The 24,655-nt window shown below is 28.3% G+C and overlaps 1 protein-coding gene across 2 annotated transcripts in view; it reads right to left on the bottom strand.

The window, feature by feature from the left end:
* The window catches only part of LOC132756326 (uncharacterized), a 53,800-nt gene that overhangs the window by 14,962 nt on the left and 14,183 nt on the right, over positions 1-24,655 (bottom strand). The window contains exon 1 of one of the 2 annotated variants that reach the window (XM_060747372.1): positions 16,188-16,294. The exons of the other annotated variant lie outside the window; for it this stretch is intronic. The gene's annotated coding sequence lies outside the window, so the exon portion shown is untranslated. Of the gene's footprint in view, positions 1-16,187; positions 16,295-24,655 lie in introns of those variants that run through there. 2 annotated transcript variants of the gene reach the window in all.

Here is a 24,655-nt window from a genome sequence, read left to right on the forward strand (position 1 = left end):
AAATACGAAAAATTAAAAACAAAAAATCTAAAGCTGGAGATATTTCTGAAGAACATTTTTTTCAATCATTTTAAACATTATTTGCGGAAAAATAGTGCTTTCATTAATAATGAGGTTGAGGATGAATTGAATCAGAAAAGTTTAGATGAAAATGTTATTGAACAACTTGATAAAGAATTTAGTATTGTTGAGATAAAATCAGCTATTTCTTCTTTGAAAAGAGGTAAAAGTGGGGGTGTAGATATGTTTGGTTAGTGAAATATTTATAGAATGTAGTGATCTTTTACTTCCTTCTCTTTATAAATTGTTTAATTTTATGTTTCTGAATAGTGTTTATCCTGAGATATGGACAAAAGGTATGATAGTTCCAATCCCCAAAAAGGTAATGCTGATGATGTAAACAACTATAGAGGTATTACCCTTACCAGTGTTTTTTCTAAAATATTTTCTTCAATGTTAGATACACGTTTGCGCAAGTGGCCGAAACTAACAATTTGTTTATCGGAGTACCAGTAATGGGTTTCGTAACGGCAAAAGCACCATAGATTGTATTTTTGTTTTAAATTCTATAATTAATAAAGTTATTAATAGCGAGAAAAAGAAATTATATTGTGCCTTTATTGATTTTCGTAAAGCATTTGATGTTGTATATAGGAATGGTATATGGTTAAAATTATTGAATTATGGAGCTTCTCTAAAATTGTCAAAATGTTGAAAGCTATGTATGAAAATGTTAAAGCATGTGTTAGAGTTAATGGGTCTGTAACTGATTATTTTGACTGTAATAATGGTGTTAAACAAGGCGAACCATTATCTCCTTTGTTGTTTATCTTTTTTATCAATGATATGTATGAATATTTGTATGATGATAATGTTGAGATGTTTACGTTTAGAAGATATGAAATTATTTCTGTTATTGTTCGCCGATGATACAGTTTTGTTTTCATATACGAAAAGTGTTTACAATTGTTATAGATAAACTATATATGTATTGTCATGAATGGGGAATCATGTTAATCCAGAAAAATCAGTTGTTATGATATGTAAAAAAGTACTAGACAAGAAAATGATGTATTTATGTATAATGACCAAAATTTTGAAATGTGTTAATAAATTTACTTATCTAGGTGTATCCGTTTTCGTCAAACGGTAGCCTTGTTTCAAGCACAAAAAATTTTGTCAGAACAAGCTTAAAGGCACTTTACTCACTTAATTCACTTTTTGATAAGGTATCTCTAGAAAATATCGGAAAAGTTAAAAATTATTTGACTACATGATTATGCCTATTCTCAATTATGGTTCTGAAGTATGGGGTTTGCATAATGCACCAGACATAGAACATGTTCATAAAAAGTTTTTGAAGCAACTTCTGGGTGTAAGACAGCAAACAGCAAATGCTGCTGTATATGGTGAATTTTGGAAGGGTACCATTGTTAATATTACGCAAAATACGTGTTGTTAAATACTGGTATAGAATAATTAAACAGCCTGATTCTCTTATGTATATAATTGTTAATGATGAAAGATAGAAATAATCAATATGTTAATAAATGGTCGATTGATGTTAAAAAATTGTTTCAAATTTAGGATTTGCTAATATTTTTTGATAATCCCAATGTTTATTGATTTAAAAACCATCATTCAACGTATATATGATCAATATAATCAACAATGGTTATCAGAAATTAGTAATTCATCAAAATTAGAGACGTATAAGATTATAAAAGATAGTTTTTGATTTTGAAAAATACCTTTCTTTAGTAATAAAATCCAAAGTTTAGAAAAGCTTTGTCACGATTTAGATGTTCAGCACATAGACTTATGATAGAAGAAGGTAGATTTAGGAATATTGACAGAGAGATCAGAGAATTTGTTTAAAATGTAATATGAAGGAAATTGAAACAGAATATCACTTTTTACTTGTTTGTCCATTTTATAGGGAATTAAGGAAAGAACATTTTACCAAAATATTATTGCTCTTGGCCTACTTAAATAAATTTATATCTTTAATGAAAAATTCTAAGCATGGAACTGTTAATAGATTATCAAAATATATCTACTTTGCAAATGTATTACGTGATAGAACTAATGATTGATTGTTTTTCAAAATACTGATATTGGTATACATAGAATACTATTATTTACAAACATATATATTGTAATACATCAGATATGTGTTCTTTACAATATAAGAATGTTAATGTAAAAATTATTTGTATTCAGTTACATACTTTTCTCATATACTATTTGTAACCGTCATTCTGTTTATGGCGACGGACATTGTAAAATGTTTATGCCTTTTGAAATAAAATCTTGAATCTTGCTAAAATTCGTATACGAACTTTAGTGTTACCGTGGGGTTTTCCGTTTAAAATCCTAATTTATGAACAATATTTGATGAGATTTACAACATAACTGTTAAAAAGGTTTATGAAACTGTAAAATGCTTGTTTTTAGGCCGACGGCAAAATAGTTTTACATATTTATTTAATGTAACTTTAAATAACAAGCATTACGTTGTAAGAAATAAATAGTGATAAAAAACTTTTGAGGTTTATTCAAATGATTTTTCAGAAATATTTAATGAAAAAGACAATAGTCCATAAGAACTTACAATATCGTTGAATTAATTTTGATAAAGATAAAGAATTTGCTTCGTCAGGTAAAATTTAACATATACAAAAAAAACTTCACGGAAAACAAACAATATCTTCGCTTGCAATAAAAACTTTAGCATAATAAATTAGAGCAAACTCTATGATAACTTTGAGATTTAAAATATTACGTGGACGTATTTCGACCATAATTACACAATAAACCAACAATCAGGGATACGACCCTGTATCAATGGTAGAGCATTTTAACAACACTATATGTATTAATGTTGTTTTACTGCATGGTTGTTTGTCGCATTTTAATTAACACTGGAAATACATTAAATCTATCTTTACATTGTTTAAATATATAACAAGTAGGCGTCCAATAATAAAATGTAAATCCAATATTACTCGTGCAACATTAATATTAGCCAGTTTGCTATTGCCAGTTTAATGTTGCCAATGAAAGCGGTTTGCATGACCACAGAACTTTCTATCCAAATAAAAGAGATATAATAAGATATTTCAATATATCAGAAGTAAATATAAGGAATTTGACATCTTTTTTCTCGGCCATTTATTATATGACAGAATTATACGAACAGAACAATGATTGAAGAAAACTAACAAGTAAGTATTCGCGATACGGAAATGCTTAAGCTGATTATTGCTTCAATCATGCCAATCTACAAAAAACAATTAAAAATCTTTTTACATTTCACGAATACTATCTTCCAGTCCACGGGCTTTTATTTCTTGTGAAACTTTCTTTATACCTTTAAATATGTACAAATATTTCAAGTACATTGCAATCTATTCATGACACTTATGTTCTAAGATATTTCTTATTCATAGACAGACAAATATCAGAATTCTGTTGTGTGACAATGATAGTTGTGAAGAAAATAAATACAATCTCAGATTAGAATCATCTCACAAAATGTGACACAAATTTGTCAGCTTTGTATAAATCCTCCTTAACAGACATTCATTATTCTGAGAATAACTGCAAATTTAGAAATATTTTGTAAGTACTGATATAATTTGAGTATATCAGTGTGTTCATATATATTATTTATTATGTTCCAAAACAAAACGTCCATCTTCAAGATAATATAATAGGCTTATAATGGAGTTATTTATGAATAAAGAAAAATGCCTGAACAATGTATTGAATTTGCAGATTTATAGCACAAAAATACTTTATTTAAACTTCAATAAATAGCACAATAAATGATAGTAAAAGTAATATTTTCAGTAACATAAAAGACTGAAACCGCCAAATAAGTAAAATATTGATTTCAGTTCGTAAGGAATTCAATATGTAACATATTGAACGGTTCTCGGCTTATATTTCCAAGGATGCGTTTGTCATAAAGGTACATAAATCCGCTTAGCAAACATGAATCTTTCATAATCTCCAGACAGCAAAAAGAAAGAATTTATTATTCATATGTATTAAAGTGTATAAAGCTACATATCTGCTACTTGTAGTTTACTTTTGGAAAAAAGATACCAATTACCTGTTTGAATAAAATACGTTTGTATATTTCTAAAAACGAATGGTGCTTGCACGAAATCATTGCTTGACGATTACAAACTGATAAAAACAGCAGCATGCTCTGTTTGTTTCACTCCAGAACATGTCAATTCTGTTTAGTTACACTATTTCATGTTTGTTAAATAATTTATAACTATTTCTTTCCTAGTAAAAACTTTTTATCTAGCCATATTTATCTAGAACATAATATATCAAGCAAACAATGTTAAAACGCGTTCCATTTCTTTGAATGTTGAATTAATATAATAATACACAATGTTTATAAATAATATATTTCATTTGTCAATATAACTTATATTTTATTTCAACAAAATGTTGTTAATGTATATTCAAGTATGATTAAAAGAAAAAAGGTAATTAAAAATAAAACAATGTATAATACATTAAACACAACGATGGCATCACAAAAATATGAAACAAAATAAGCTATCACTTTATATCACGATATGACCATATACGCAAAGTGAGGTGAATAACAACAACATTAAGTGACAAAACTTGTCGCCTCTGGTCATAATCCAATACCTTTAGAACGTTAGTTTTATTTGTTAAAGTATCTTTGCTATTTTCTAGTCTTCAAACTGATCTTTCAGGATTCAGGATATTTGTGAAATTATCTTGTATTTGATGTAATTTGTTGACTTGAATGATGAAACACTAATTGTTTAAACAGGCAGAACTATAAAATCACGCTAATATAACTCAATTTGCTAGATGTTTTCCTAAGTCGACCTTGTGAATTGCATTTTTAATGAAAGTCATTAGAAACCTTGTGATGTAATAGATCAATTAAATGCAAAAAGTCACAAATGAACTCTTATGCAGCAAAACAAACAAACAGATATAATTTTGTAAATTGCGATGTGTTTGAACTTTCCAATGTTCTTCAGAATAAATGAGACAAGATATTTGTTGACAATGCGTAATTTAATCATCCGAATCTTATTTTCTACCTTTTACGTGTGAATGGTCATGATATATATTTGCGCATGAAAAATATTTTGATATATTACCTTGTAGCCTTCGTCATTATATTAGTAGAATAAGGTTACCTGAACGCTCATTACTTATACAATCTGGTCTTAATTATTCAAAATAGGATACCAAAAAAATGAACTTTTTTTTGCATAATTATACTGTAGTTTGCATGATATTGAAGATGATTATCATTTTTATTTGGTATGCAATATTGTTGCAATGATCTAACAAATATACATTTAGATATTTTAACGTTAGACCTAGCATGTACAAATCTTTGAATTACTAAATAGTGATAGTAAGATTATTTTACGTACCTAGCTTGTTATATAAGAGAAGCATGCTATTAAAATTTCTGTTGCACATCATTGAATTCACTTTTAATCATTGAAGTAATATAACGTAGATAAAAATTATGATTGCATAATTTGTAAAGTTAACAAAATAACGAACACATCTTGCTTTGTTTACATTTTGATATGAATTATGTTTGCGCAATTATAAATTAAGTAATAAATACCATGCGTTTTATGACATTCGACTATGCTATGATTATGAAATGTGACTTCTATTTGAAGTTTTCAATGTTTAATGGTGTATTGTGTATAAATCTGAAACAAAGATTCTGTTCTGTTCTATGATCGACGATTCGTCATTGCATTCATACTGAATTCTCACATAAATCACTTATACCTTAAATCAATTTATGTATTTTTGAAGGTTAAATTGTTAACATGTTCATCAAGAAAAATTTAATATGTTATATCATTTAAATACACATAAAGACTTAAATGCTAGTAGTCAATTATAAACAACTATCTAGTCGTTTATATAACATAATGTATTGATCGTATATAGAGGATATCCTGTTTTTATACATATGAATAATTGATACGTAAAGTTTAATCAATATAAATGGCAATGCTGCTTGCTTTTAAACAAATTGTTGGCTCGATTTTTTATTGATTGATAATTTCAATTTAAAAATAGATTTTATTCACCAAGTAAGCGTAGCGTACATTATTTTACTTAATACAGGAATGGGTTTATTCTTTTTAGTTATTCAAAGAAAAGAAAATATCATTTTAAAAATATCTTGACTAAATTTGTAATTCTAAGTAATCTGGAGAAACAAAAAAGTGGTAAGGTATGTCTCAGATTTGGTATGTAAAAATAACTGTTAAAACGATAAATTACAAAGTATATATTTTCCTACATTTCGGCGAAAATCTTCAAGTCATAGTCATGAACTGTTAACTAATTGTTACATATAGTATAGAATCACTTTACAAAAAAACTGTTATAACTGTTTTTATACACTCTCTAATATATAAATCTATATATAATCGTAATCCATTTTTACATTAACTGTCATATTATATTTCTATCAACCTAATCTTATTGTCATACAAAAGCAAATGGGAAATTGGAAAACAAAAACAAAATGTTAGAAAATTATACCTTATCTAGAAATTCATTGAATATTCAAACAGAAATGCCAGGCTGTTTTACATAAACTGACTATGATTCGGAAGGTAATATTTTGTAAATGGAACGGTAAAATGAAGAAAGATAATCTAGTTGAATACAGTTGCCATACAACATTATTGGGAAAATAATCCAATAATTCCATATTTTGTAGCATATAATCTCAACAGCAAATAAAACTTTTACAATAATTGACTTAAACAAATGTTAAAAATATGTTTTATAAACAAACCATAGTTGATTCAATAGATCTCAAATCTGTAGGAAAGTAAACTATTTATGCGTCTGTTAATTGCAACTTTGCAACGAATTGACTTCTTGTTTTGTATAAAGAGGTTTGGACCAAAATAAGCAGTTATTTCATTATTATATCAAATTTCTCAAACAATTTGTACAAATCAAGGATTGGCGCATGGTCCGTTATGGAAGACATCGGGAAATAAATATTTAATATATTGTACACGGAAATCTATCTATAAATAGAGACATATCACACAAAGTTCTGTCTGAGATAAAGTGTAGAAGAAATAGAAGAATATTAAAAAAGTATCTATTATTTTCAACAAGATATAAAAAGAAATATTAAGACTTATTCATGGATAAGTATAATCAAGCTGCACCTAGTCTTTATGTACCAATTTAACGCACGCATCAATTATTCAGTAGTATGTCTTAGACAAAAGTTTCTTGTGATATATTACACTCACAGAGGATATATTGAAATATGTTTGACATATACAAGATGTTGCAAAAAGACATAGGTCTTTTCCGGAATTTTAAAATATTGAAAACTATTATTGAAAATAAAATTTGAGTAATGGATATCGAGATCTATTTGCTCTAACTTTATATTATATTTCTAATATTTGATATAAATCATGGAAAAAAATATACAGACCCTGAACCTAATATATTCTTAGTTTGCTTTGGCTATTTTCGTCAGTATCGGTTTTAAAGCATTGTAATATTGTAATTCTCTTCCGATTATAATGAACAAATTGTAGAGAGATTAAATCTGTAAATGATTGACATATAACACACGTGCTTTGTTTAGGTACCTGCATAAACAATCATTCATTTGTAATCTAAATTATTGTATGATTGCCAGTGTTCCTATTCCAATAATGACATGATGTATAGCTCGACTGTCCTCATTAATCATACAAGTCTCAATTTCAGAATTTTCCTGTTTTATTAGTTAATTTTAATACAAATATGTTTTCATTTAACTGAATAAAGCATGTGAAATATCAGTCATTGTATGGACGTTTTGTTGTCGCTTTTACAATAGAACTTATTTTTACATTACCGTTATTTGATAAATTTGAACTTCTTGATTAGAAATAGAAGATCTTTTAAGATAATTAAACAGAAAACTTATGGTCCTTCGGGATCATTGATTCCAGCACTCCAGCTGGTGCTAGGGGCGTGAGGGATATTGCCGTTTTTAATTTCAAAGCTTCTGAGGGATCACCTTCTTCCGGATATTTATCAATGATAATTGTTTGGTCTTGTGTCTGTTCATATAAAACTGTGAAAAAATATTTATGTAAGATTACATGTTTTCTGTAACAGTGCTCTACTCCGAATTTAAAATTAAATAAAGTATTGTGTAATTAAAGTTAAGGTTATTGTATAAGGATAGCTGGGGCATCATTATATGAGTTATACGCAATAACTGAAAATATTTGGAAGCCTAATTGGACGGTTTCTGTGAATGATTTATTGTCAACGGTATCCATTAACGGACTAAAACCAACAAAGCAATTTCAATTTTGATATGGAAGGCAACCATAAAAAGTACAAGTTAAATATTTTCACTTGCATTTATTCAATTCCGATTCAAGCTTGTAGAACTATAAGTGTAGGCTTATGCTTCATCCAATTAGTCAAACTTTTCCTCCTTTTAAAAACCTTTGTCGTATTTTCTCAAAATAATGAGAAAACGATACATTAAATTAGAACTCTTCATTTTAATAGTGTCTAAGGTTTGAAAACAGGAAATCATAATTCCCAATTAATTAATCTCTGGTGATACATACACATAGATAAAAGCATGTTGTGTGTTTGTTGTTTACATTGTTGCATTCATTATACGGCTTCAATGTATAGTCTTACACGGACTTGTTCTGTCTATTTGAATCATTTATGTGATAAGTTGAATGTGTTGTTTCGAATTTTGGCTAAATAACTTTTACTTTCACTTAAAACACGATGATGTAGAGAGCTTTTAAATGACACTTGAAGTCAGATTTAGAAACTGGTGAAGGCCTTTTGAAAAGCAACCTTTTTTAGAAATTTAAATCACTTCTAGGCAATCTAATTTCACAACGTGTAAAGAAGAATGTGATAATATGTTGACATGATTGATACGAATGTTTTTTAAACAGACATAATTTCATTTGGACTTATGCATGTACACATCGTTATAAAAATATATACAAGTTTACAATAAGTTCAAAAATAAACAGCACTGATCAGATGTCCTTTCAGCTGGATTTGAATAACTAAGTAAAGAGCATATAACTTAAACATGTGGTATAAAACTGCCAAAATAGTTATTTCAGTTAAAAGTATTATCTTACTTTATTTTCGAGAAATAAAATACAGCAATTAATTGCAAAATTCATTTCATTAAAATAATTTGTTAGGAAATTTCTGTTATAATCTAGCAAAATGCTTACTAGATTTAACACTATATTTTACACTCTATCTAACACTAAATCTAACACTCGAAAAAACACAAGATCTAACTCTTGATCCAACACATGTCAAATGTATCAAATATGAATATTAAAACTCTCCCATATCTGTAATCCATATAGGGAACATAACATTGTTATCTAAGTGATTTTGTATGACGTTACACATAATTATAGCACCTAATGTGTGGATTTTTAACAGGAACCCAGACATTCTTGTTCATTTAAACCAGGAGATGTATTAAAACAAAACATTCTGCATTGTATATATTCACGCATTAATAATGTAGTAAATTGTTTGCTTAAACTTAAGGTAGATTTATTTAGATTCCCCAAACATGTTTTACAGATGTTTTTTATTTCTATATTTTATATCTTTATGCCAATTAACAATGAAACAATAGTTGCTAGTAGGCATCTCGGAATAGCCATTTCTCACCTATTAATCATTATATATATTTTTAATCGTTAACATCGAGAACATGAGTAAGAGATTCACGTAAATTCAAGTCATCTATGGAAAATTCTATTTATCGTGTTGATTTAAACGAAAAGCCGACAGTAATGTTATTCTGTATAGGAAATTATGTAGCTGAAACGTAGATCTTAAATAACGGAAGCAAGGTTTGTTCACAATGTATCAGATGACAGAGTTACATTGGAAGTTAGATTGATGAGTTTAACAAAGTGTGTTTCTAGTATCCTTGTCCAACTATAACTTACCCGGTAAATTAAATAAAAACTATCAATTATTCAGAGACTTGCCAGAAAGAAGAATGTGATGTATTATATTCATTTATTTATGTTATGTTAGAAATGTTCCTTAAACGACTTTTACTACAGTTTGATTCATACATCTCCTGGTTTTGTTACGATGTTCCTTTTTCCCAATAGAACAAATCTACATTTTACTTTCATGGCGGACATCTTTTTGAAATAAAAACACAATTATAGAAAAAATTAACTCCATTGTACAAAGAACATTTCCATTCATTTTCTTTTCGAATGACATTTTGTTAATTATAATAAGCACGTTTCAGGAAGAGAGAACTGGGAGAAGTATGATTTTACGTCAATGTCCTGTGTGGTTGGTTATAGTTTTGGGATGCATTCTGTAAATGTCGCTCTCTTTTTGTTGATCTTTGTTTTCAAATTCGGTGTCAGTATTTTCCTCGGCATAATATTTATATTTTTCCCCACAAACCTATGTTTATACTGACAATTCCTAGTGAACAACAAAGAAAGCCAAACCCCGACAAAATTCATAATGTTGCATGTTCAGTTTGGAGTGGCATTTTTTAAAAAAAAAGTATAGTGTTCTCTAGAATTGCTGTACAAAAACAGATACTTTCTTCTATATAAGTCTAAAGTGTGGAACCTTATGGGAGTATGTTCTAAAGCCTTCTTTATCTTAAAATCTACACGGTGTAGAGACAAAGATGTCAGTTTATATTAGATATTATCAATTGTTGATGAAAGAGCTTCTATACAATTTGTTGTGTAATATTCTAAATACAGTTAAACGCCAGCCAATCCCGTTATTACATGAGGGAATAGACAATATTGAAACACTAGAAAAATATCGACTGATTTTACAAAATATTACAAGCCGATGTAATTGTTACAACAACCTTATTGCGTTTTTTTTGTTGTACTTAAACAAATAAGAAACTCTACTGCAATCTATTGCCTCAAAACATATTTCATTAAAATGATTATCTACGTTTATAATCACATATTATTATGTAAAATCTATATAAATCTTGGCTTAAAACAATATTATTTTTATCTTTGATGACAGTGTAATGTAAGAGTAGACGTAGAGACTTTCCAAGACACTCTATCACATTCCGCGTCAACTCCAACTAGCACAGGACATTCTAAAAATAACATGTTTCAAGTTATAACAACAAAGTATAAAATGTATGGCGACTTTGCAATTTAATTTTAAACATTATTCGTTATTCACATTTTATTTCACAGCAAGTTAATATAAAATATTCCATAACTAGTTAACATGATTGTTTTACAGCGCAATGGGAGTGAAATAATAATACAGGAAATCAGAAATACCAGTCAAACAATACCAGGTGATGCATTGATAAGCAATCATTTGCTGCGTGCATTTGAAGTATGATATTTTAATCATGCATGAATTATTCACTCTTAGAATAACTTTTTCATGTGATGTTATTTACGAAGTTTCATGGGATAGTGTTCAGAGATGTTTGACATGTACATGTAATTAAAATTCACTCGCTTTAGACTTAGTTCGCATAATTTGGAAATTGAACAATGGAGAATTAATGGGATTGCTATACAGAATAGGTTATGTAAATTATGTAATCAAAATGATATTGAATCTGAGTAGCATTTTATTGCTGTGTTGTAATAAATACGATGATTTCGATTTCAAAAGACAATACTTACGAAATATTCCATGGCCAAATGTTAATATATTCAAGCAGCTTATAACAACAAAAAGAAACTATAAACTTTTTAAAATAACGAAATTTATAGATGAGTCAATGAAATGTCGAAACAATAATTTGGAATTTCTCATAGCTTCATAACGAATTGTTAAAATAGAGAATTCGCGTCTGAAGACAAATATTTGTTGTTTATTAACTTCTATTTTTCTATAAATTTGTTTGATTGTTTCAGTTTAAAATGTAAACATGTCGATGGTTATATTGATGTAAAAGTTTATGTGTGTAAATGGTTAAAGACAATGTTCATAGCCGATTTGCCAATAAACTTGAAACTATAATCTATATTCACACCTTTTTGTTTGAAATTCAGAATCAAACTGCAAGGAGAACCATTACAATATTTTAAAAAATATGTCCCTTATCTCAAATTGTTTAGAATCCAAACAATAATGAAAGCTTTGTGAAGTAAACTGATGTTGACCCGGATGTAAATATTTTGTTAGTAGCTTGGTATTCTAAAAGTAGATACTCAAGTTCAATACTTCCACACCATGTTATTGGATAAACACTGCAATTATTTTATATTTTGCCATTTAAACATCTGATCAGCAATTTTTTATTTTCAAAAATGCATAAGCACATGAGAGAATTAAATAGCTGATTAATGAAATAGTCAGCTAAATTTTCTGATGGATTTGAAAGTTCAAATAACATCATATGCCTTTCTCTGCGATTGACTTGTCGCTGTAACAACCATAAAATCTTTCTAACCAAAATAATGATACATTGTGCCACATTTATAGACAAAAGCTGTATACAATGTACTTACCGAACCAACTTATTTGACCTCGAGTAACAATCATAATGATTCTAGTTTCATATTTTCAGAATTTGTCCCGAAGATACATTTATCGTGCTATATTAAGGGAGTGCTACTTGACACCGAGAAGTAAATTCTAGAAAATATGTCATCAAAGATTACAAGATTTCATCGCATATCAGTACATGAAATAAGACATTTCGTGCAAATATCAGATCTCGGAAATATCTTTCTAAATTAACATTGTTTCAGATGAACAAACCATATTAGGATAAACATGAACCTTGTGTACAAACGCTATTTCAGAATGATGTCATTTTAGTTGTTTTAATCTACGAATAGATGATATTCAGTTAACACACAGCTTTCTACCTAATGGTATTAGAATTATCATCACCGTACTTCAATTAGTCATCAAAGTAACATAAAATGTAAACAAATGCATATCTCTGATGTGTGTGGTAGATGTTCAAGTTAATGGAGGACAAAGATCGAATTGTAACAAAAAACACAAATCTTGTTTTATCATGGCTAACACATAATAACGGTGCAGTTTTTGTCAAACTTTATTTATATTTTTAAATATTTCAAGTACATATCTATCTTTTCATGACACTTATGTTTTACTATTTTTCTTATTTACACACAGACAAATATGATGTGACAATGATAGTTGTGAAGAAATAAAATACAATCTCAGATTAGAATCATCTCACAAAACTGACACAAATTTGTACGCTTTGTATAAATCCTCCTTAACAGACATTCGTTATTTTGAGAATAACTGCAGATTTGGAAACATTTTGTAAGTACTGGTATAATTTGAGTATATCACTGTGTTCATATATATTATTATTATGTTCCAAAAACACGAAACTTCCATCTTCAAGATACACCTAATCATTTAATAGGCTTATAATGGGGGTATTTGTGAATAAAGAAAATGCCTGAACATTGCATTGAATTTTCAGATTTATAGCACAAAAATACTTTATTTAAACTTCAATAAATTGCACAATAAATGATAGTAAAAGTAATATTGTCAGTAATATAAAAGCCTGAAACTGTCCAATAAGTAAAATATTGATTTCATTTCGCATGAAATTCACTATGTAACATATTTGACAGTTTTCGGCTTATATTTCCAACTACAAGGATGTGTTTGTCAAATAGGTACATAGTTCCGCTCAGCAAACATGAATCTTTTGTAATCCTCAGACAGTGAAAAAAGGGTTTGTTATTTAAATAGTTATATTAAAGTGTATAAAGCTACATATCTACTACTTGTAGTTTACAATATTGTATTTTAAGTTTGGAAAAAGATACCAATTACCTGTTTGAATAAAATACGTTTGTATATTTCTTAAAGCGAATGGTGCATGCACGAAATCATTGCCTGACGATTAAAAACTAACAAAAATAGCAGCATACTCTGTTTGTTTCACCCCAGAACATGTCATTCTGTTTAGTTACACTATTTCATGTTTGTTAAGTAATTTATAACTATTTCTTTCCTTGTAAAAACTTTTTATCTAGCCATATTTATCTGGTACATAATATATCAAGCAAACAATGTTTAAACGCGTTCCTATTCTTTGAATGTTGAATTAATATAATAATACACAATGTTTATAAATATTATATTTCATATGTTAATAGAACATCAATTTTTTTTTTTTTTAAATTTGTTTGTTTTAATTTTTTTCAAGGGGTTTTTAAAAAATTTTAAAAAAAAAAAAAGGTTTAATTTAAAGGATAAAAAAAAAACTAACACAAAAATGGATTTACAAAAATAAAACAACTAACCTTTAAACCCGAAAAATGCCCATTATGAAAAGTTGGGTGAGACAAAAACATTAAGTGAAAAACATGTGGTTTTGTCATAATTCAATTTGCTTTTAGAATGGTTTTTTGCTATTTCTTAGTCTTAAAAATTAAGGGATTCAGGATATTTGAAAAAATTTTTTTACTTGATTAAAATTTTTGACTTGTTTTGATGAAACACTAATTGTTTAAACAGGAAGAACTATATGATCACACAAATATAACTTAATTTGCTAGATGTTTTCCTCAGTCGACCTTGTGAATTGTATTTTTTAATGAAAGCCATTAGAAACCTTGTGATGTTATAGATCAATTAAATGCAAAAAAGTCACAAATGAACTCTTATGCAGCAAAACAAACAAACAGATATAATTTTATAAATTGCGATGTGTTTGAACTTTCCAATGTTAGTCAGAATAAATGAGACGAGATATTTGTTGACAAGGGGTAATTTAATTATCCGGATCTCTATTTCTACTGTTTACGTGTGTATCGTCTTGATAATGAAATATATTTAGATATTTTACCGTGTAGCCTTAGGCATTATATTAGTTGATTCAATCTGGTCGTAATTCTTCAAAATAGGATACCAAAAATGAACGTTTTTTGCATATATTGTAGTTAACATGATATAAAAGATGATTATAATTTTGTTTTGGTATGCACTTGTTGCAATGTTCTGACAAATATACATTAAAAGCTTTTAGTATGTTAGACCTAGCTTGTACAAATCCTTGAATTATTAAATAGTGATATTAAGATTACTTTACGTAACCTAGCTTTGTTATATTGGTGAGAAAATCAGATACGCATCGTTGAATTCACGGTTAATATTGTAGATAAATTTTATGATTAAATTTATGATTGCATAATTTGTAAAGTTAATGAAATAACGAATACATCTTGATTTGTTTACATTTTGATATGAATTATGTTTGCGCAATTATAAATTAAGTAATTAAGTAATAAAAAAATACCATGTACTTTGCTAACATTTTACCATGATATGATTATGGAAAGTGACTTCTATTTGAAGTTTTCAATGTTTTATGATGTATTTTGTATTAAACTGAAACAAAGATTCTGTTCTATTCTATGACCGACGTTTTGTCATTGCATTCACACTGAATTCTCACATAAATCACTTATAACTTAAATCTATTTATGTATTTTGACGGCTAAATTGCCAACACGTTCATTAAGAAAAATAAATATGTTATATCATTTAAATACACATAAAGACTTAAATGCTAGTAGTCAATTATAAACAACTAATAACAGAATGTATTGATCGTATATAGAGGATATTCTGTTTTTATACATATGAATAATTGATAAGTAAAGTTTAATCAATATAAATGGCAATGCTGATTGCTTTTAAACAAATTGTTGGCTCGTTTTTTCATTGATTGATAATTTCAATTTAAAGATATCATTTTATTTACCAAGTAAGCGTAGGTATGTCTCAGATTTTGTATGTAAATAATAACCGTTGAAACGATAACTTACAAAGAATATTTTCCTACATTTCGGCGACAATCTTCAAGTAATAGTCATAAACTGTTAACTATTTTTTTACAGTAACATATTGTATAGAATCACATTAAAAAAACTGTAATAATTGTTTTTATATTCTCTCTAATTAATCGTTTGTTATTCTATCGTATAATCCTATTCCATTTTTACATTAACTATCATATTATATTTCTAACAACTTAATCTTATTGTCATACAAAAACAAATGGGAAAATGGAAAACAAAATTCAAAATGTTAGAAAATTGTACCTTATCTAGAAATCCATTAAATATCCAAACAGAAATGCCAGGCTGTATTAAATAAACTGACTTTGATTCGGAAGGTAATATTTTGTTAGTTGCATGGTATAATGAAGAAAGATAATCTAGTTGAATACAGTTGCCACACAACGTTATTGGAAAAATATCCAATAATTCCATATTTTGTAGCATTAAATCTCAACAGCAAACAAAACTTTTACAATAATTTACTTTAACAAATGTTGAAAATATGATTTATAAACAAACCCTAGTTGATTCAAGAGATATCAAAAATGTAGGAAAGTATAATATTTATGCGTCTGTTAATTTTAACTTTTCAACGAATTGACCAATAGTTTTGTATAAAGAGGTATGGACCAAAATAAGCAGTTATTTCATTATCATATCAAATCTCTCAAACAATTTGTACAAATCAAGGATTGGCGTATGGTCCGTTATGGAAGACATAAGGAAATATATTTTTTAAATATTGTACACTGAAATCTATCTATAAATACAAACATATCTCACAAAGTTCTGTCTGAGATAAAGTGTAGAAGAAATAAAAGAATATTATAAAAAAAAGTATCTATTATGTTCAACAAGATATCAAAAGAAATATCAAGACTTAGTCATGGATAAGTATTATCAAGTTGCTGCTAGTCTTTATGTACCAATTTAACGAATGCATCAATTATTCAGTAGTATGTATCAGACAAACATTTCTTGTGATATTACACTCACAGACTGTGGATATATAGATGATATTTGGCGTAGCCACTCGTGAGAATACTGTTTTTAAAGTTCACGAGATGAAATAAAATTACATCTTACACAACAAACAAACAAATTTTCTTTTAATTTTATGCTTAAAAACAAGTTAAAACGAAATTTCCTTAATACTTACGTTAATATTAAAATCTGTTTTCCCCATTTAGAGCCTCAAAAACGTCGAATTTCTCATTAAATACAAGAAGTTATGGGCTGACAAATAAGTTCCACAATCAACTTTAAATGGTGGCAATAGTATTCATTTTATTAAAAAAAATATGTCTGATCGCTTGTTTAAATAATAAAAACAAACAATTCTAGTAGGAGAAAAAGTCCAACATTCATCCATATTTCTGTTACTGAGTCACTGACTGCGAATTTATATTAGACCTGGCTATGTTAAATGTAAGCGGCCGCCATTTTTAAAGTTGTGTATTTCACTGGATGAAAATAATTGTGTTTGAATCAGAGGGATATCATTTGGATTTGTTAGTCATACACCTTTTTAAAAGAAAGAAAACTTATTTGAAGATTGTAACAGACAATAAATAAGTGTTGACAGATGTGTAAACATTCAAAAAAGTGGATTGGAAATTGGAGAACTCGGAAGCCTTACGAACGGGTTGTTTACATATTCTTCGACTGAAAGCTGCCAATGCTTTTCAAGTTTTCATAAAGCATACGGCAGTTATTGCTCGTAGGATACTTAAATATTCCCAAATGTCATCAAGAGCAGTTTTGCACGTGGAAGGAATGTATTTTTCAGACTGTAAAAATGAAACAAAAAATTAAAGAGACGATCTATTTGGTGATTGGTAACTTGAATGAATAGAAGTAACTTACTGTAAGTTTTCTTCTTTTTATTACTTGTGACATATAAGTTATTTATCAATTTCAGCTTTGCTTTTCTTTAAACAGCCTGACATTGTCGGAATAGTCAGCAAAAATAAAATTGAGGTGCCACATGGGGAAAATCTTAAAAAAGTAGTTTCGTCATTGAAAAGTGTGAAATTATATTTTGATAATTTTCACGATGAAATTATCAAATAAAATTTTCACGGATAAATCAGTAATCCACTGAAAAGCATAAAATAAATTGAAATATGTTTGACATATACAAGAAGTTGCAAAAAGACATAGGTCTATTCCGGAATTATAAAATAAAATATTATTGAAAATTGAGAAATATATCGAGTTCTATTTGATTTAACTTTATATATTATTAGTATTATTTGATATAAATCAAAGAAAAAATATACAGACCCTGAACTTAATTGTAAGTTTGCTTTGGCTATTGTAGTCAGGATTGGTTTTGTAAATCATTGCATTTTTTGTAATTCACTCCGTGTATATAATTAACAAATTACAGAGAGATTATATCTGTAAATGATTGACATATGGAATAAAACACGTACTTTGTTAGAGTACCCGCATAAACAGTCATTCATTTGTCAATCTACGGGATTGAATGATTTCCAGTGATTCTATTTCAATAATGACATGATGTGGAGCACGATTTTCTTTATCAATCATACAAGTCTAAATTTCAGTATTTTTGTTTTATCAGTTAAATTTGATACAGACATATTTTCATTAAACTGAATAAAACCTTGTAAAATGTCACTAATTGTATGAACGTTTGTTGCTGCTTTTAATAGAACTTATTATTTTACATGACTGTTATTTGAAACATGAGCAGTTCTTAATTAGAAATATTTTTTTAAGATCATTGAAAACAAAACTTATGGTCCTTCGGGACCATTGAATCCAGTATTCAAGCTGGTACTTGTGGCATGAGGGATGTTGCCCTTTTATTGCAATGCTTTCGATGGATCACCATTTTCCAGATATTTATCAATGAAAATTGTTCGGTCTTGATGAGTCTGGTCATATGAGACTATGATTTGTTTGTTTTATTGGGGTTTACGTCACACCGACTTAGTATAGATCATATGGTAACGTTCCAGCTTTACTGGTGGAGGAAGACCTCAGGTGCCCTTCAGTTCATTTTTTCAGACACGAACGGGCACCTAAGTAAAACCACCGACGTTCCGTAAGCTAGCTGGGAAGCTGCCTCACATGAAAGAATCCAAAGGCCCTATTGGGATTCGAACCCACAGCGGTGAGGGGCAAGTGGTTTGAGTCAACGACCTTAACCACTCGGTCACGGACGAGGCAACCATAAAAAGTATGTGTTATATATTTTCACTTGCATTTACTATCGATTCAAGCTTGAAAAACTATATGTGAAGGTTTATGCTTCATCTAATTAATAAAACCTTCTTCTTTTCAAACACCTTTGTCGTGTTTGCTCTATATAATGAGTAGAATATACATTAAGCTAGAACTCATCATTTTAATTGCGCCTGCAGTTTGAAAACAGGAAATCATAAATTCCAATTAATTAATCTCAGGTGATACATATAAATAGATTAATAAAAGCATCTTGTGTGTTTTGTGTTCACATTGTTGCATTCTAATACGGCTTCAATATATAGTCTTACAGGGACTTGTCCTGTCTACTTTAATTATTTAGTTGTTAAATTAAATGTGTTGTTTTGAATTTCCACATTCGACTTAGTAAATTTTACTTACACCTGAAGAAGACAACAGAAACTTAATGCACTAACTTTGCATTGTAACTTGCACTTTCCAATACCGTCCATGAACAGGCTCAATCAAACCGAGCCTGCAACATTTTCAATTTTGACGTGTTGGTCTTTCTTTAGGAATTCTGTTTTACTCTATTTTATTATTGTAGAAAAAATCGGATTCCTTAGACCTGAATGGTTCATATAACATTGTTCAACATATGATTTCTAAATTAATTCCTTTCTGTACTTTATCATGTTAATTGCACAGGTGGCAGTATCAGTGTTTGGACACGTCTAGTTGGACCCCTACTATAACCTTGGAAAAAATAATTCAACACTATAAGGCTTACTTCAAGGTACCAAATACAAATTATAACAAAAATTTCCACTATCAAAATTATAGTTATAGAAAGGTGAAAAGCCTACTATACACACATTTGCCAAACAATGTGGAACATTGAAATCGTTGTTTCGGCGATTTAGGCGTATCCGGCGGCAAATCGCTGTATCATTCATTAACATCAATAAAAAGAACTAGAATTCCACAGTTTACCTAATTCAAGTCCAACGAATATAAATATTCTATCGATTTTCTTTTCTGTTTCACTGTAGTTTTTTACTTGTCGCTGCCAATTTGGATTCTGATATCTGTGTGATATACGCGAACTGATTGGACGTCCAATTTGGCTCGTCAAATCAGATCGCGTATTACAACCCAAGTATAAGACTGCAAAATGGCTTCGACAAGTAAAACAATATTGTGAAACAGAAAAAGTCGGAATGATATTGATATATGTTGGACTTGAATTAGGTAAGCTGTGGAATTCTAGTTCTTTTTATTTTAGTTTACCTAGGTTGGTGTCCAGACACTGATACTGCCACCTGTGTTTAATTGTTGAGCGCTGTGAGAATTGCCGCGAAAATTATAGTCTATGGTTGAAATATTCAATGTATTCATAATTCAAGATAAAGAAGCGTAAATAATAGATATATATATATATCGAAGTGCAATAAATGACGTTTTTAAATTTAATTGTACTGTGCATCAAGTTAAGACTGAAACAGTTGACTAATATTAAGACTACAAATATTTAATGTATATAATAATCAATGCACTACATTGTATACCATAATATGAATATGTTAATTTATCAAGATATAAATTAGAGAAAATTAGTACGCAAAAAAATGCAAAAGAATTACAGGAACTACTGTGATAGACCGATGCTTAGTTTTCACATCATGTATATAAATCATATAAAACTTATATTATTATGGAGTTAAATAAACAAAGCTGTGATCTAGTAATATATCCTGTTTATTATTAGCCCTTCATAGACTTATTTCGTGTGAGATGGTGAATGTTGCCGTCCCATACAACAGACAATAAAGCTACTTGTTATACTGTCAGAGGGCTTCTCTGCACGTCATGTTTAATTTACGTGAAAATGTGATTGAACATAAGTGCTTTTTCAATTATATAGTATTGATTTATATTTCATTTTGAAACAGTAAAGTGATAAAGACCTGTCATAAATCTCATGTGGCTGTAAACAAATATATACCACACAGCGTTATAATTACTGTATACACTTAACTTTGCGTTATAACATATGATACTGGATGTGCTCTACCCGGGAACCTCTTTGCGACAATCATTTTCATAAGTGGAACTTAAAATTGTTCATTTGCATGAATATAATTTCTCTATTTTATTAGTCAATTTGATTAGCCGGGTATCTTATCAATTTTAAGTGAAGTAAAAGACTCAAACTGCCCAATACGTAACATATTGATTACATTTCGCATGAAATTTAATATTTAACATATTGGACGCTGATATCACCTACTACAAGGATGCGTTTATCATATAGTTATATTCAGCAAGCATGATTTTTTTCATATTCCCCAGACAGCAAAAATAAAAAAAAATATTATTTACATATATTAAAGTGTATATAGCTACATATCTACTACTTGTAGTTTCAAATATTGTATTTTAAGTTTGGAAAAAAAGATACCAATTACCTGTTTGAATAAAATATGTTTGTATATTTCTTAAAGCAAATGGTGCGTGCACGAAATCATTACTTGACGATTAAAAACTTACAAACATATTCTTTTTGTTTCATTCCAGAGCGTATTATATTGTTTACTTCTGTTAAATAATAAATAATTTTTTCTTCCCTTCAAAAAACTTTTCATCTAGCCGCGCATAATAAATCAAGGCTTTTGAATATATGAATACTCAATGATTATAAATAATATAGTTCTATAGTAATATAAATTTTATTTCAACAAAAATGTTGCTGATGTATATTTAACTATGATTAAAACAAAAAGGTAATAAAGATAAAAACTATATAAAGTACATAAAACACAACGATGGCATTACAAAAATATGAAACGAAATTAATCACTTTATATCACGATATGACCATATATGCAGTGAGGTGAATAACAACATCTAGTGACAATACTTGCCGCCCCTTGTCATAAATTCAATACCTTTAGAACTGTTAAAGTATCTTTGCTATTTTTTAGTCTTAAAACTGATCTTTCAGGATTCAGGACATTTGTGAAATTATCTTGTACTTAATGTAATTTGTTGACTTGAATGATGAAACACTAATTGTTTAAACAGGAAGAGCTATATAATCACGCTAATATAACTTAATTTTCTGGATGTTTTCCTCAGTCGACCTTGTGAATTGTATTTTTAATGAAAGCCATTAGAAACCTTGTGATGTTATAGATCAATTAAATGCAAAAAGTCACAAATGAACTCTTATGCAGCAAAATAAATAGAGGATATTCAAGTTTTTTCTATAAATACATGATTTATTTTCATCGTGTGGTATGAAAATAAATATTTCATGAGTGGCGGTAGCCACGAGTGAAATATGGTAATTTTCATGCCACAAGATGAAAATACATCATGTATTTATGGAAAAAACTTGAATTTTCTGTTTATTATATACATTTTTCTCATTTTTGACATTTAAATTTGAAAGACTTTCCCTTAAATTTTGTGTACTGGCAGAATTTAAAAGAAAGTAGTCCGGCAAGACACCAGTGAAAATACGGAAAATATGTTTCACTGCAGTGAAAAATAAATTTTTGCAGTGAAAATACGGAAACTGAAAATACACATTTTATTTCATCAATATTTCTCAATATTTCATTTATAAGTATATAATAAACAGATATAATTTTATAAATTGCGATGTGTTTATATGTCATTATATTAGTAGAACAAAATGCGTTGTTCGTATATAGAGGATATCCTGTTTTTATACATATGAATAATTGATATGTAAAGTTTAATCAATACAAATGGCAATGCTGCTTGCTTTTAAACAAATTGTTGGCTCGATTTTTTATTGATTGATAATTTGAATTTAAAGATATGATTTTATTTACTAAGAAAGCGTAGCGTACATTATTTTACTTAATACAGAAATGGGTTTATTCTTTTAAGTTATTCAAAGAAAACAAAATATCATTTTAAAAATAATTTGACTAATTTTGTAATTGTAAGTAATCTCGAAAAACAAAAAGTGTTTAGGTATGTCTCAGATTTAATATGTAAATAATAACCGTTGAAACGTTAAATTACAAAGTATATATTTTCCTACATTTCGGCGAAATTTTTCGAGTCATAGTCATGAACTGTTAACTAATTGTTACATATTGTATATATATATATATATCACTTAAAAACTGGTACAACTCTTTTTATATACTCTCTAATTAATCGTTCGTTATTCTATCTTATAATCTTTCCTTGTTGAATCTTACTCCATTTTTACATTAACTGTCATATTATATTTCTATCAATTTAATTTTATTGTCATACAAAAACAAATGGGAAAATGGAAAACAAAATTCAAAATGTTAGAAAATTTACCTTATCTAGAAATCCATTAAATATCCAAACAGAAATGCCAGGCTGTATTAAATAAACTAACTATGATTCTGAAGGTAATATTTTGTTAGTTGCATGGTATTATGAAGAAAGATAATCTAGTTGAATACAGTTGCCACACAACATTATTGGGAAAAAATCCAATAATTCCATATTTTGTAGAATAAAATCTCAACAGCAAACAAAACTTTTACAATAATTTACTTTAACAAGTGTTAAAAATATGATTTATAAACAAACCATAGTTGATTCAAGATATCTCAAAAATGTAGGAAAGTATAATATTTATGCGTCTGTTAATTTTAACTTTTCAACGAATTGACTTCTTGTTTTGTATAAAGAGGTTTGGACCAAAGTAAGCAGTTATTTCATTATTATATAAAATCTCTCAAACAATTTGTACAAATCAAGGATTGGCGTATGGTCCGTTATGGAAGACATCGGGAAATAAATATTTAATATATTGTACACTAAAATCTCTCTATAAATAGAAACATATCTCACTGAGTTCTGTCTGAGATAAAGTGTAGAAGAAATAGAAGAATATCATAAAAAAGGTATCTATTATGTTCAACAAGATATAAAAAGAAATATTAAGACTTGTTCTTGGATAAGTATTATCAAGCCGCTCCAAGTCTGTATGTACTAATTTAACGCACGCATCAATTATTCAGTAGTATGTCTAAGACAAAAGTTTCTTGTCTTGTGATGGAACACTCACAGACTATGGATATATTGAAATTTGTTTGAAGAAATATAAGAAATATACAGACCCAAAACCAAATTCTATGTTTGCTTTGGCTGTTTTCGTCAGTTTTGTAAAGCATTGCAATTTTTGAAATTCTCTTCGTGATTATAATCAACAAATTGCAGAGAGATAAAATCAAACACGTCCTTTGTTACAATACCTGCATAAAAATAATTAATTTGTCAATCTAAGGGATTGTATTATTGCCAATATTCCTATTCAAACAATGGCATGATATATAGCTCAACTTTCGTCGTTATTCATAAACGTCTGAATCTCATTAGTTTTTGTTTAATACAGATATGTTTTCATTTAATTGAATAAAATTTGTAAAATGCCACTAAATTTTTGTTGCTGCTTTTAATAGAACTTATGTTTTACATGACTGTTATTTGATACATCAGCAGTTCTTAATTAGAAATATTTTTTTTAAGAT

The sequence above is a fragment of the Ruditapes philippinarum genome, unplaced genomic scaffold (assembly GCF_026571515.1).
Source record: "Ruditapes philippinarum isolate M1 unplaced genomic scaffold, ASM2657151v2 ctg2111_1_1_1_1, whole genome shotgun sequence".
Taxonomy (NCBI): Eukaryota; Metazoa; Mollusca; class Bivalvia; order Venerida; family Veneridae; genus Ruditapes; species Ruditapes philippinarum.